Genomic DNA, 15,729 nt, shown 5'->3' with positions numbered 1-15,729 from the left:
CATTAGAGAAATGCAAATCAAAACTACAATGAGATATCATCTCACACCAGTCAGAATGGCCATCATCAAAAAATCTAGAAACAATAAATGCTGGAGAGGGTGTGGAGAAAAGGGAACACTCTTGCACTGCTGGTGGGAATGTGAATTGGTTCAGCCACTATGGAGAACAGTATGGAGGTTCCTTAAAAAACTACAAATAGAATTACCATATGACCCAGCAATCCCACTACTGGGCATATACCCTGAGAAAACCAAAATTCAAAAAGAGTCATGTACCAAAATGTTCATTGCAGCTCTATTTACAATAGCCCGGAGATGGAAACAACCTAAGCGCCCATCATCGGATGAATGGATAAAGGAGATGTGGCACATATATACAATGGAATATTACTCAGCCTTAAAAAGAAATGAAATTGAGCTATTTGTAATGAGATGGATAGACCTAGAGTCTGTCATACAGAGTGAAGTAAGTCAGAAAGAAAAAGACAAATACCATATGCTAACACATATATATGGAATTTAAGGGGAAAAAAATGTCATGAAGAACCTAGGAGTAAGACAGGAATAAAGATGCAGACCTACTGGAGAACGGACTTGAGGATATGGGGAGGGGGAAGGGTGAGCTTTGACCGGGCGAGAGAGAGTCATGGACATATACACACTAACAAACGTAGTAAGGTAGACAGCTAGGGGGAAGCAGCCGCAAGGCACAGGGATATTAGCTCGGTGCTTTGTGACAGCCTGGAGGGGTGGGATAGGGAGAGTGGGAGGGAGGGAGACGCAAGAGGGAAGACATATGGGAACATATGTATATGTATAACTGATTCACTTTGTTATAAAGCAGAAACTAACACACCATTGTAAAGCAATTATACCCCAATAAAGATGTTTAAAAAAAAAAAAAACAAGACAGTGTGGTACTGGCAAAAGAATAAACAAATAAATCGGTGAACAATAGAGAACCCAGAAATAGACCCACATAAATATAGGCAACTGATCTTTGACAAAGGAGCAAAGGCAACACAATGGAGTAAAGACAATCTTTTAAACCAATTGTGCTGTAACAACCGGACATCTGAATGCAAAAAGAGTAACCTAGACACAGACCTATACCTTTCACAAAAATTAACTCAAAATAGATCATAGACCTAAATATAAAACACAAAACTATAAAACTCCTAGAAGATAACAGTAGAAAACCTAGATGACCTTGGGTATGGTGATGCCTTTTCAGATACAACACCAGAGACATGATCCATGAAATAAATAACTGATAAGCTGGACTTCTTTAAAGTCTGAAACTTCTGCTCTGCAAAAAAACAACATCAAGAGAATTAGAAAACAAGCCACAGACTGGGAGAAAATACTCACCAAAGACATAATCTGGTAAAGGACTGTTATCCAAAATATACAAAGAACTTTTAAAACTCACCAAGAAGAAAACAAACAACTCGATAGAAAAATGGGCAGGGCTTCCCTGGTGGCGCAGTGCTTGAGAGTCCGCCTGCCGATGCAGGGGACACAGGTTCGTGCCCTGGTCCGGGAAGATCCCACATGCCGCGGAGCGGCTGGGCCCGTGAGCCATGGCCGCTGGGCCTGCACGTCCAGAGCCTGTGCTCCACAACAGGAGAGGCCACAACAGTGAGAGGCCCGCCTACTGCAAAAAAAAAAAAAGAGAGAGAGAGAAAAATGGGCAAAAGATCTGAACACACACCTCACCAAAGAAGATATATAGATGGAAAATGAGCATATGAAAAGATGTGCCCCATCATATGTCATCACAAAATGCAAATTAAAACAACAATAAGATAACACTATACACCTATTAGAATGGCCAAAATTTGAAACACTGACAACACCAAATGCTGGCAAGAATATGGGGGTAATAGGAACTCTCATTCATTGCTGGTGGAAAGGCAAAATGGTACACCCACTTTGGAAGACAGTTTAGTGGTTTCTTATAAAACTAAACATCCTCTTACCATACAACCCAGCAATCACGCTCCTTGGTATTTACCCAAAGGAGTTGAAAACTTATGTCCACACAAAAATCTGCACAGGGATATTTACATCAGCTTTATTCATAGTTGCCAAAAGTTGGAACAACCAAGATGTCATTCAGTAGGTGAATATCCATTCACCAATACACGGTGGTATATCCAGACAATGGAATATTATTCATTGCTAAAAATAAATGAGCTATCAAGTCATGAAAAGATATGGAGGAAACTTAAATGCATATTACAAAGTGAAAGAAGCCAAACTCAAAAAGCTACATACTGTATGATTCCAACTACATGACATTCTGGAAAAGATAAAACTGTGGAGACAATAAAAAGATCAGTGTTTGCCCGGGGTGGAGGATGGGAGAGAGATTGATAGGCAGAACAAAGAGGATTTTTAGAGCAGTGAGAATACTCTGTATGATATTAGAATGATGGATATATATTATTATACATTTGTCAAAACCCATAGACTGTACAGCATCAAGAGGGAGCCCTAAGGTAAACTATGGACTTTGGGGGATGATGATGTATCAGTGTAGGTTCGTTTTTGGTAAAAAGTGTACCGTCTGGAGAATGATGTTGATAATGAAGGCGGCACATGTAGAGGGTATATGGGGACTCTCTATACCTTCCACTCAATTTTGTTATAAACCTAAAACTGCCGCAGAAAAATTGTCTTTAATAAATAGACTTAATCTGTCCTTTCAGAATAAAGATGAGAGTTTAACCACGAATGAGAAAGCAACTGTTTTTCGAAAGAAACATGCATGGACAGAGCATATTTGAAATGGCACTGTTCCCATTATTATGCAATTTCATCACCAAAAAACAATGTTAAAAGCACAAAAATGATTTTCTAACATTATCAAATTTTGTAAATAAAGGGTTTCAGTGAGGCTCTGTTAAAAAAATATTAAAATGTAATGCCTTTTAGTTAGTGCACAAGAACAACTGATTGAAATTATGGAAGATGGAAATGTACTAACTGAATTTCAGAAAAAAAGATTGGATAGTTGTTGGATGGGACTGAAAAATAAAAACTGTGTTTTAATTATAGCCAGTGATGCACTTCTATTTGTTTTTGAAGTATCCTGTGTTTAGCCACTGCAGCAATCAAAAGCAAGTATCAAAATAAATGGAACTATGAATCACTATATCAAAACAATGTTAAGTCAAGTTTTTAAAAAGTAATGAAGCCTATTTAACTACATCACAAAAATAGATTAGATGTTCTATTAATTGTTGATATTTTGAATGAGTTAAATTCTTATTGTACCTCATTGCTTTTAAATTTGTTTTGTGTATGTTTTATCATGTACAAAATAAATAAATATTTATATGTATATACATTTACATTTATATTGGATATACATGCTCTAAATATTCTTATGGATAGGGCACATAGATAACAGGAAGACTGAATGAAAACCTACTGAAGGGTTTAGAGTTGGGAAATAAGATCAGATTTGAGTTTTAGAATGCATACTCTAGAAATGTCTAGATAGTCATGCAAGTTTGGAGACAGACAATCTAGGAAACTATTTGACAGTTGAGTAGAGTAGTTAGGCCTAAAACAACACAATAGCAATGGAGAGGGATGAACAATGGCTAACGTGAAAAAAAAAAAAACATGGAAAACCAAATGTATGTAAGGATCAGGGAAAGACCTGAAATAAGGATGACTTGACTCCCTAGTTTGGGGCATAAATAACTCCATTGGTAGTAAAGTACTTACCAAGACAGGACCTTCCAGACAGGAAATACCAGGAGAACAGCAGATTTAAGAGAGAGAGAAAGCTAATATACCTGCTGAATCTGAAATGCTATGAGAGATAAGTATTGATCTCAGAAGGCTGGGCTTACAGATTTAAGAGTCATCAGCTTATATGATTACACTTTATTACTTGATTAATACAGCCTAAAAATGATTGTTTTTCTTTATTTGGGGGAGGAGAAGGGTCAGTTACATCATACTGAGCTTAAAATTAACTAAACTCTTAAATCTTATACATGTGGTACTGTTAAGTCATTTCTCTTATACTGTGTTTTTGCCATTGAGTCTTTGGACAAGAACAAGACTTTCTCCTGTGCTTAGCTCTCCTTGGATGAGCTAACATGGATAACAAGCCCATCTGCCAGAGTCTCCAACTTTATTTCATCACTTGCTATCTTCTGTTAACTGAAAATTTTGTCATTCCATTTTGCCTCTCCTGGCTCTCAGGCACCCGTTACTGAGTTGATTGGTTCATGGTATCCTAACATCATCGGTATCTGCAAGGCTAACTAGTTTATTTTATTTTGTTGTTGTTGTTGTGGGATCTTCCCGGAACAGGGTTCGAACTGGTGTGCCCTGCATTGGCAGGCGGATTCTTAACCACTGCGCCACCAGGGAGGTCCCTCCCCAATAGCTTTTTAAAAAATCTCAGTCCATATTGTACTGCATATGTGAAAGTTGCTAAGAGAGTATGTCTTAAGAATTCTCATCACAAGAAAAAAAATTCTGTAATTAAATATGGTGACAGATGTTAAATAGATATATTGCGGTGATCATTTCACAATATATACAAATATCGAATCATTATGTTGTACATCTGAAACTAATACAATGTTGTGTACCAATCATACCTCAACAAAAAAAAGTCTCAGTCCAGATTTTCATAATTTTCTAAATGAGATTGTGTATACGTTCCATGAGGCCATTTTACCTGCTAAATGCCATGTTTCAACTTGTCTTATAAGAGAGATTCAGGTAAGGTCCTACAAGATTCTCGGGAAAGGTAACTAGTGAGGTATTATTTGAACCTCAAGACTTTATCTAATAGCAGCTGTAAATGTAGGTTAAATATATTTAATTCATTTCTAACAAAGATGTATTCCTATCACACCATCATCTTCAGAGTTGGTCCCTCCAAAAATGATGAGTGAAAAAGAATGGAATGTATCATAAGGGCTATAGAGGTAACCACAAATTTTAATAAGACACCAAATAATTTTATAAAAGGATGAAAAGCTCTGAAGCTGAAGTTAATTTAGTATGTCATGGTTAGTATTTAGTGCCTGATTTGTACCTGTTGAGATAACTTAACTATATGGTCATTTTGTTACTTTTCAAAAGCACTAAATTTCTGTTCAGTTGAAAACATTTCCAGAATAAACCTATTTGGTCGTTTCATGGACATTATGCATTTGTTTACGAATCAATTATTGTAAATGACTGTATGTGCTTCTTTTCATTATGCAAATTCTGTGTATCATTACACTTTTTGCTTTTCTTGGCTGTATTTTAGTGTCTAGTAAGCTGGTGATATTGACAGTAAAACAAATATTTGGCACATATTTGAAGTGAACTATAACTCAGAATCAAATGTAAATGGTTTGTTGTGAAGTCAGAGAAATACACGTTACTATCCATTGGTTGAGTAAAGAAATTTACTAAGAAAAAAATATATTAAAAACATTTGAGCAGAGTTCAAGGTAACAATTACAGAAAAACTGCCATATTAATAGGAATCAATAAACTCACCAGCTTTTTTCTCTCTCTACTTTCTGCCAGAGAGAGCATTGATAGGCAAAATGACAGAAATGGAGAAGGGGAGAAATGCATACGCTACACTTAAAGTGTATTCTACAAGATCATAGTTCATTTTTTAAGTGATGATATTGTACTCTTTTCTCCTTCACAAGTTTTATTCACCACCTTCTGTGATAAAGTTTATTTATTATCCTCAACTACCACTTCCATACTCAGTCAAAGATAATAATAATTACATCAAGAAAATAGCAAGTGATACTACTGATTTTAGTGTTTTCATCCAGAAAGGTGTAAACTATTCATTAAATTTTTTTCTGCCATAATCAATTTAATTAATAATTTGGATCATTCAATATTTCCATGAAAAACCACAATGTGACTATAAGGATAAAAAGAACTCATATTAAAAGGAGAGGAGAGCAGCAGACATACAGCAATAAGAACAGAGCTGGTTAAAAGCACTAAAAGCCGAAATATTTACAGATCACTCTTCAGCTTTTCCTAGAGCAACAAATCCAAACAATGCTATGCCTTCTGTTGCTTTCTTTCACTTTACAGATGCTGAAAACTTTCAAGTTTCTATCTCCTAGAAGTGGGGTGGGAAAAAAAGCTGGTTATTATTCCTAAACCCATTGAAATTGCATTTGTGGCATCAAAATGGATTTTTTTTTTTAAGCAGGATGTTGGATTGACAGTAAAGCAGCTGCTCTGCAGCAAACGAAAGCAAAAATTAATAAGAGACCTTAGCAAAAGAAAGACTATTGGTTTTGCACACCCAGAGCAAATTGGCTGGATTTAGAAGAGCACACTTTGATCTTTTCCAGACTAATTACTGCTCTGTGGTTTGACTGTTTTGTGCATTAGTTGCCCTTCATACAAAACCGAAACTGCTGTGGTACACAGCTGTAATACAAATGAAAATTTGACATTCAGTAAACAAAGCATGGTAAGGGTCATTCTTTTAGCACAATAACTGCGTAATACAATTTTAGAATGCCTTTTGTATACAAAAAATTACACATTTAAGGCAGTTTTGAACTCAGAGTAGGCAGTCAAGGCTGTTTGTAAAGGATAGAGAAATTGCTCCCAACTCTGATCTATAAATACAGATTGAAAACAGTTTATTCCAACATTGTACAAATGCTGAGGAATTTACATATTACAGAAATAAATGTGTCCGTTTTTAGAAGACGGTTTTTCATTTGTCTATAAGGTTAATTGGGAGCAGATTTCTTAAGTAGCTGTTTGCAGTGGCAATAATGGTGTTTATTCACGAGTATGATTCTAGATTTGCTTCTGGGAAAGATTTCAGGTTATTTTATAGAAATATATTTAGCTTGTAAATGAGTTATCCTTCTAAAGGGCACGACTTTATGTCATTTGTATTTTTAATGTGTTTTTGACAGTCACTCTAACAAGCTGTACAATAAATTATCATCAAATGACTAAAACATAGATCAAATACATTGAAAGGCTTTTATATTATAATATGACTCAGTTTGTATTTAAACCAAGTTAACCTCCGGAGCTATACAAACATTACCTAGTTCCTTCCAACACACACATTTGTACAACTTCAGGTATACCTACGCTTAGTCAGAGAACTTACAATAATTCCACTATCTAATGCTGAAATCTTTCAAATATAGAGAAATATTTGATTAAAGAATTGATCTATCAAAAACGTTTCTAGCTAGACAGAACCAAAAACGCCAACACTTTATGCTTTATTTCTACTTCAAACATTTGAAAAGAGGTGATTTAGAGAAGATTATGATATAGCTCATTCAATTAATTGTTTATCAGAAAGTGAAAAAAATATTTATCCAGGATTGATTAATAACCAACAACCATAACCAAGACAGTATATCATGGGTGTGAAAGATTGGAAGTACTGATTCTTCCATTCAACCATTTAAGAATACCACACATTAGATGTTGAGCAAGTTTTCTTTCAGTCATTATTTCTTCAATTGCTAGATGACTTCTATAACTTTTATGACCTTCAGTGCCTCCCCTTTTTGCTTCCAAACTTTAGCTGGTTACACCTTTCATATACACACAATGCTGTTTTCTAAATGCCTGTTTCTGTTTGGTTCATTTACCTTTACCTCACAGAACAGCTCTCTTGCGGGTGGGGCTGTGTAGGTGGGGGTGGGTAGTTACCTACTCACAGCAAGAGACTTGAGAGTTCAGCACAATAGATTTTCACAATACGTTAGGTGAGGCCCAGAGCTCCCGCGCTAAGCACCATGTGGAAAGGTAGATAAATACATAGAGATAGAGCCATAGACCTCAGCCAAGTGGCTTGAAGAATAACAGAGAATCTATAATGATTTCTGCTTCAGCAGCAATCAAACTCAACCTCTGCAAATTAATCAGCCTGCAAAACACCAAGAATGGAGAAAAGAGGATATTGATTCCTGGAGAAGTCACCTATATTTTATTTTCCCATTAAAAATAATCACAGAATGCTATTCTAAAGTGTGAACATTTTCCCCCCAAAGTATAAAACAGACCAGTTCCTTTTTGCTATTTCAAAGATTATCTCAGAACGACTCCATGAAACACTGGTTTTAATTTTTATCTGGGGAGAAAACTGTCAAGTATACCCATAAAGCATTATTTGCCATGCACTTTTTTTTCTCCAAGGGTGTTAAAAAAAATGGGGGGAAGGAGGTCCAAGAGGGAGGGGATATATGTATACGTAGAGCTGATTCACTTTGTTGTACAGCAGAAACCAACACAACATTGTAAAACAGCTATACCCCAACTGAAAAAAAACCAGGATATTCATTTTTAACTTTTATCCAAAATAAAACAAATGATGACATTTTCAAAAAAAAGGGTGTGTTAGAGTCTTGGGGTTATAGTAATTTCTCTTTCCTATGACCATTAATTACTTAATGTCCCTTTCCATTTACTTTTTCTTTTTTAATACATCTTTATTGGAGTATAACTGCTTCACAATACTGCGCTAGCCTCTGTTGCACAAAAAAGTGTATCAGCCATATGCATACATACATGCCCATATCCCCTCCCTCCTGCGTCTCCCTCCCACCCTCCCTATCCCACCCCTCTAGGTGGTCACAAAGCACGGAGCGGATCTCCCTGTGCTATGTGGCTGCTTCCCACTAGCTATCTATTTTACATTTGGTAGTGTATATGTGTCCATGCCACTCTTTTGTCCTAAGTCATGCCTTCAGGTTTGGAAACTATCTGCAAAGGAACAAGAAATTTAAAATTACTTTTATTTTTGCCTTTTCAGAATAAGTTCTCTGGTTAAACCGCCAAATGAAAGACCCCCTTCTAACTTACCTTAATCATAAATTTAAAAGAAATATGTTCATTGAGTTAAAAATTTTTACAACAAAAATTGTAATCCTGAAAAATGAAAGTTAGGTTTTACTTAGCAGTGGAAGCTGCTTTTCATGTTTTCATAATTATCCTGTAAAATAATAAAGAATTCTTTCATTTCCTATACAATCAATTACAGCCTTGTTATTGAAAGACTTTTTGAATTCTACCCCCCCTGCAAATGGTTAATGTTCCAAGTTTGCGCTTTGGGGGTTATTAGAATCACAAGTTCTGTTTTAAATTAAACACCTAATTAAAAGAAAACCATTCATAAATAGCAATGTGCATAAATCGGAATGAAATAATAGTAGCTCCACGTCTGTCCCCTTTTCCCACAAGGCTCTTAGAACATTTTTTTGTCCCCAGGAAAAAACTGAAATTTGTCAATTAGCACAGTTGTCACCCAGACATCTTTGCTGAATATTCAAATTGGCCTCCACTGTCACTAGCATGTTTGGGTGTAAAAGAATGGCAACAACAGTGATCTGCCTCTAGAAACATTCCTTAAAGCAGAGTGCCCTCCTAGGCCATTCCGAGACTACTATCAATACCACCCTGCTTCCTTCTGGCAAGAACCTAACTCTATCCAGATCGAGAGGAAAAAAAAAACACCTCTCAACCTTTGGGTGAAATGTGGGCTTTCAGCAACTCTCGTAAAAAAAAAAAAAAAAAAAAAAATTCTCAACATATAATGGGGCTTTTAACTGCTCCCCAAACCATTCTTCATCTTCTTAAGGTTGGAGGTTACAGGGTACTTTTTAAAATGGATTTAACACTTGCTGATCACTGAGAAGATTAAAGGCAGAAACGGCCAAGACTGGATGGCGGGGCCCCTACCAAAGGCTTGACACCATCACTCTCTTAGCCGGCTTTTCACTTCTGTGCATTCAAACGCTTCTGAACTAGGTTTGAAAATTTCAGGATTCATCAAGAGCCAGACCAGAAGATAGCATATTCCAAGCATTTCATCATCAAGTGAAGTTCGGTTACAGAGCTCATTGCCCTCTGACCTTAGGGAAGCTATTTCGTATTTCTCTTCCCCATCCATAATGGGGATAAAAGGTAGTTTTGTGGGATAAAGCTTGACAAGGATGAATGAATGAAATTATGCCTTTAAATGGTTTGAAGTCAGGTACAATTTAAATAAAAAACTAGTACTTTTCACACATTGTGATCTTAACATCAAAGCAAGGGGAATGTCATCTGCTTTTTCATCTGAACAAATCCAGTAGCAATCATGCTTATTAAATACTTGTACATAGTTCTGTGATAAAAGCTGCGCTGTCATCCAGGAGCTAATTATCTCAAAGGAGAGACTGTATGTAAAAATACTCTGTAAAGTGTTTAAAGTATAAAGTGTAAAAAATGTAAAGTACTACACTTGTAAATAGTAATAATAGTAATAGGTATTCAGTGCTTACCCGGTACCAAGCAGTATGTTCTACAAGGGTTTAATTTAACCCTCACAGCAACCTCGGGAGATAAATACTTTTTATCACCATTTAAAAAATGATACAGCCAAGACTGAGGGACACTGAGTCACTTGCCTATTCCACACAGCAAGAGGGAGAAGCCAGGGAAAAAGCCATGGTCTGTCCTATTTCCAAGCCCCAGCACATCATACACCCCATACTATGTACGGGAGTTCTATGGCAATGATGTTTACCTTTTCCCCATATTAGAATTCAGTGGTTTCATCATGACTGACAATTTATACCTCTGAAAATGCAGATGTTGTTATGAGTTACAAAGTTGAAACATGGCATGTTTTGTTCATAAAAGACTTTTTCTAAATTAATAATGTACCCCAGAAGAAACTGCTTTTGTTCTCATTTTGTTTTTCATATGAGTACAATAAGTGCTAGAAACACAAACCAATCACATCATTACTTGTTAACAGTTAGATTTTTAAATATTTGGTGGTAACTATTATGGTACGAGAAAATATTGCTGACAGCAGCACTATAATAAAATGTCACTATGTAGTCAAATAAATATATAATTGCCAATTCTACACATGAATTTTCTAATCTGAAAATTTCCTGGCAGGGTGGTATTGAAAATAATGGCTCCAACAGTATTTCCCCAAGTCATTTTAGTTAACAGTTTATAAGAATCATATTTTTCAAATATCCTTCCTATCACTTTTGATTATGATAGCAACAAACTGTATTCCCACTTTACAACAGGAGAAACTGTGACAAAGAAAAGTTATAATAGATGGTGAAACAAAGTATTTTAATTTCTTCTAAAAGTCACGTACATCTAAAACTGGCCCAACCATTTAAGGCTACTTCTAACTTTTAAAATATTTTACAAGAAAAAATCAATTCCAAGTACTTATTCACCACAATTTATATTTCAGAGTACTGTAATTAATTTTGGTACATGGTATATGAAAGAAAATAGGACTAAAAGTTCATCTACAGTAATATAAATCTTGCTAAAATAGTGAATTGTGATAATTGGGAGTTTCATTACAATGCAGAAGAAATACCTTCTAATATCAAAATATTTTCCTTATTCTACCGTTAGAGATCTATGAAAAGTTTGGGGAAACATTAGGAGATATGTTTTCAAGTAATTTGGTGTGAACCTTGCTAGCAATGATCCAAATAAGTTTTTAGATTACTCTTTCAAGAAATTGCAGTATTTCATGTAAAATGGTATCCACTTTACCACTAAGGTAATTTTTTACTCACCATGAAATCAAAATCTATATTCCGCTCTTCCTTGCATGTCTCTTTAAAACCTCAAACCAGAGGAATGAGTCACATTTTAGACCGTTTTCTTTTTTAATCTTCTTCACTCTTCTAATCTGTTTCTAAAGGGATACTTAGTTTTAACTAGATTGCACTTTCATTTGAAAAGAATTGAACAGGGTTTCTAGAATGAGTTAAAGATTACCCATTGAGAGTATTTTTGGCAGCTACCTTTAAAAATGCAAGGATCTGTAAACAATGGTACATCTAGATTTAATACAGATAATATTTGGTTCTTTGAGATAGAAACAATGTAATTATGATATTGGCAGGAAAGATATATAAGATGTACTTTTCACTTCTAATATCTCTTTGGATGAGCACAGTGTTCTTTGTAGAATTTTATTATACTGAGAATGATAAATACATTAGTGAATTTCTCATACAATGACAACAGAAACGTCTGGTATTGTTTTTAATCAAATAGTTAGATATACACAATATTATTTCATGTTACTTACAGTGAGAGTATGAAACTCAAAGCATGTGGTAAAAATCATTTTTTTGACTTCTATTTATTTATTGTTTTATACAGCAAGTTCTTATTAGTCATCCATTTTATACACTGATGTCAATCCCAATCTCCCAACTCATCACACCACCACCACCACCCACCCTTCGCCACTTTTCCCCCTTGGTGTCCATACATTTGTTCTCTACATCTGTGCCTCTATTTCTGCCCTGCAAACTGGTTCATCTGTACCATTTTTCTAGGTTCCACACATACGTGTTAAAATACAATATTTGTTTCTCTCTTTCTGACATACTTCATTCTGCATGACAGTCTCTAGATCCATCCACGTCTCTACAAATGACACAATTTCATTCCTTTTTATGGCTGAGTAATATTCCATTGTATATATGTACCATATCATCATCCATTCGTCTGTCAATGGGCATTTAGGTTGCTTCCATGACCTGGCTATTGTAAATAGTGTTTCATGTGCTTCTTGGCCATCTGTATGTCTTCTTTGGAGAAATGTCTATTTAGGTCTTCTGCCCATTTTTTGATTGGGTTGTTTGTTTTTTTTAATATTGAGCGACATGAGCTGTCTAAATATTTCAGAGATTAATCCCTTATCCATTGCTTCATTGGCAAATATTTTCTCCCATTCTGAGGGTTGTCTTTTCATCTGTTGTAGTTTCCTTTGCTTTGCAAAAGCTTTTAAGTTTCATTAGGTCCCATTTGTTTATTTTTATTTCCATTACTCTAGGATCTTGCTGTGATTTATGTCTTCTTCCAAAGAAGACATACAGACTGCCAACAAACACATGAAAGATGCTCAACATCACTAATTATTAGAGAAGTGCAAATCAACACTACAACGAGGTATCACCTCACACCAGTTAGTATGGGCATCATCAGAAAATCTACAAACAACAAATGCTGGAGAGGGTGTGGAGAAAACGGAACCCTCTTGCACTGTTGGTGGGAATGTAAATTGATAGAGCCACTATGGAGAACAGTATGGAGTTTCCTTAAAAAACTAAAAATAGAATTACCATATGACCCAGCAATCCCACTACTGGGCATATACCCAGAGAAAATCATAATTCAAAAAGACACATGCACCCCAGTGTTCATTGCAACACTATTTACCATAGCCAGGTCATGGATGCAACCTAAATGCCCATTGACAGACAAATGGATGAAGAAGATATGGTACATATATACAATAGAATATTACTCAGCCATAAAAAGGAACGAAACTGGGTCATTTGTAGAGACGTGGATGGATCTAGAGCCTGTCATACAGAGTGAAGTAAGTCAGAAAGAGAAAAACAAATATTGTATATTACCACATATATGTGGAACCTAGAAAAACTGTACAGATGAACCAATTTGTAGGGCAGAAATAGAGACACAGATGTAGAGAACAAACGTATGGACACCAAGGGGGGAAAGTGGGGTGGTGGTGGTGGTGGTAGTGGGATGTTTGGGAGATTGGAATTGACATGTATACAGTACTATGTATAAAATGGATAACTAATAAGAACCTGGTATATAAAAAATAAATTAAATAAAATTCAAAAAAAGAAAATTTTCATTCAGAAAAACCATGCTAGCTCAAGGGTGAAAGAAAAAATTAGAAGTGATTAGCGATATGGGGACTGTATGAGGTTTCTATTGCTGTGTTACCACAAGTTACCACAGACTTAGCAGCTAAATACAACACCCCTCACAGTTTCTGTAGGACCGAAGCTGAGCTGAGCTGAGTTCTCTGCTTTCATTCCTCACCAAATTGCAATCCAAGTGTCAGCTGGGTCATCAGAGGCTTGACTGGGGAAATCTCCACTTCCAAGCTCCCTCATATTGTCAGCAGAATTCACTTCCTTGCAGTATAGAAGGGTTTTAGTTTCTTCCTGAAGGCCACCCTCAGCTCCTTAAGAGTCACTCAAAGTTCTTTGCCACATGGGCTTCTCCATGTGACCACTTATTTTGTGACAGCTTTATTTATTCAAAGACAGCAAGAGAGTTTCTCACCTCAGAGAGGGCCCAGACCAGCTTTTAAATGTTTCACCTTATTAAGCCAGGCCCACTCAGGATAATCTTGATGATCTATTGATTTTGAAGTCAATTGATTTGGGACCTTGAAAGGATATTTCAAGACTCCAGGTGAAAAGTATAAGATCCCAGACTAAGAGTCAAAAATATTTAAAAGATACACATACACCTTAAATATAATTTAACTTTTTATTAAACTTTAGTTAATTATCAGTTTGATCCTTTTTCTCTTATCTGTAGAACTGAACTCTGATAATTCCTAAAGTAAATTTTTTTTTAATATTTTGACCTTTAAAAGAAAAAGCCACAAATATTTCAAATATCTGGATCATTCTAGCCAAGAACAAAAGTAAAACACAATATATAAATATCAGATTACCAAGCATTGAGTCCTATACCACAACTCACACATGAAAACTATTAATTAGCTCATATTAACACCAATAGGGCATTTACTGGGTTGGCCAAAAAGTTCGTTCGGGAAAAACCCAAACGAACTTTTTTGGCCAACCCAATATATCATATATATGTCATTTTATGACTTGAAAAATATGGTACAGAATATAATTGATAAAATTTATGTAGCATTTTTGTAGCCTTCTATCAAAACAATTGTTTAAATATATATATGTATATATATATATATATATATATATATGGGCTAGCTTGTTACTCGTATTTGTATTGTTTTTAAAGGGTAAACTAATTTAATGAGTAGTGTGCAAAATCTTAACTTATATAACCTGAATTACAATTTTGGAAAAAAATGAAAAGCAAACAAATTAAAAGGTGTCAGCTGAGCCAAAGGCATTGCAGTCAGGGCTGAAATACAGAGACATTTAAAAGCTACCTTAGAAAGTGACAAACCACCTACTTTAACTGGCTCTAACTAGAAACATCAGCCATGTCTGCTCATTTTGAGCCATAAATATACATAACTGACTAAAGGGAGAGAAAAAGACTGGTAATGTCCATTGATGTCTATGTATCCACAACCCTGTTTCACCTTTAGAGACCTCTTTAATGCTTGCATTTTTGAAATGCAACAAAAATGATCAATTCAATTATTTTAGAGTCTATGTCGAGTACCATATAGTTTAGCTGAAATTAGAGACAACCAGCAATTGAGGGAGACCAGATGAGAATGCATGCAAAACACATTATAAAGAGGTAGATTTCACTCATTTAGGACTGAAAAGCACTATTTAAGAAAGTTGTGGAATAATCTTTAAGTGAAGACTCTATCTCTGGACTAGTCTTTAACTCAAGAGTAGAACCAGGGGGGAAAAAACTCCCAAATTTTCAATCTGCTTCAAAGAGAAATTTCACGAGGAATCTCTGCTATCCAGAATTTCCAGAAATCCCAAACACTTACTGTTCAGAAATGAGTTTCGCATCTTGAGCTTTGAAAAATGTCATGTTATTTGCTCTAAAGAAAACAAATTATTTCACAGAAAACAAATATGCAGTTTCCTCTCTCTGAAAGCCCCCTTTGTGTTTGAATGAAAACTTCATGGGATTGCCAGGAACCTAATGAGCTCAGATACCATGTCGATGTGCTTGCTT

This window comes from Delphinapterus leucas, chromosome 2, assembly GCF_059928025.1.
Source record: "Delphinapterus leucas isolate spDelLeu-1000000601 "Yukka" chromosome 2, BTC_Dleu_Yukka2, whole genome shotgun sequence".
Classification (NCBI taxonomy): domain Eukaryota; kingdom Metazoa; phylum Chordata; class Mammalia; order Artiodactyla; family Monodontidae; genus Delphinapterus; species Delphinapterus leucas.
Note: the sequence above shows the minus strand (reverse complement) of the source record.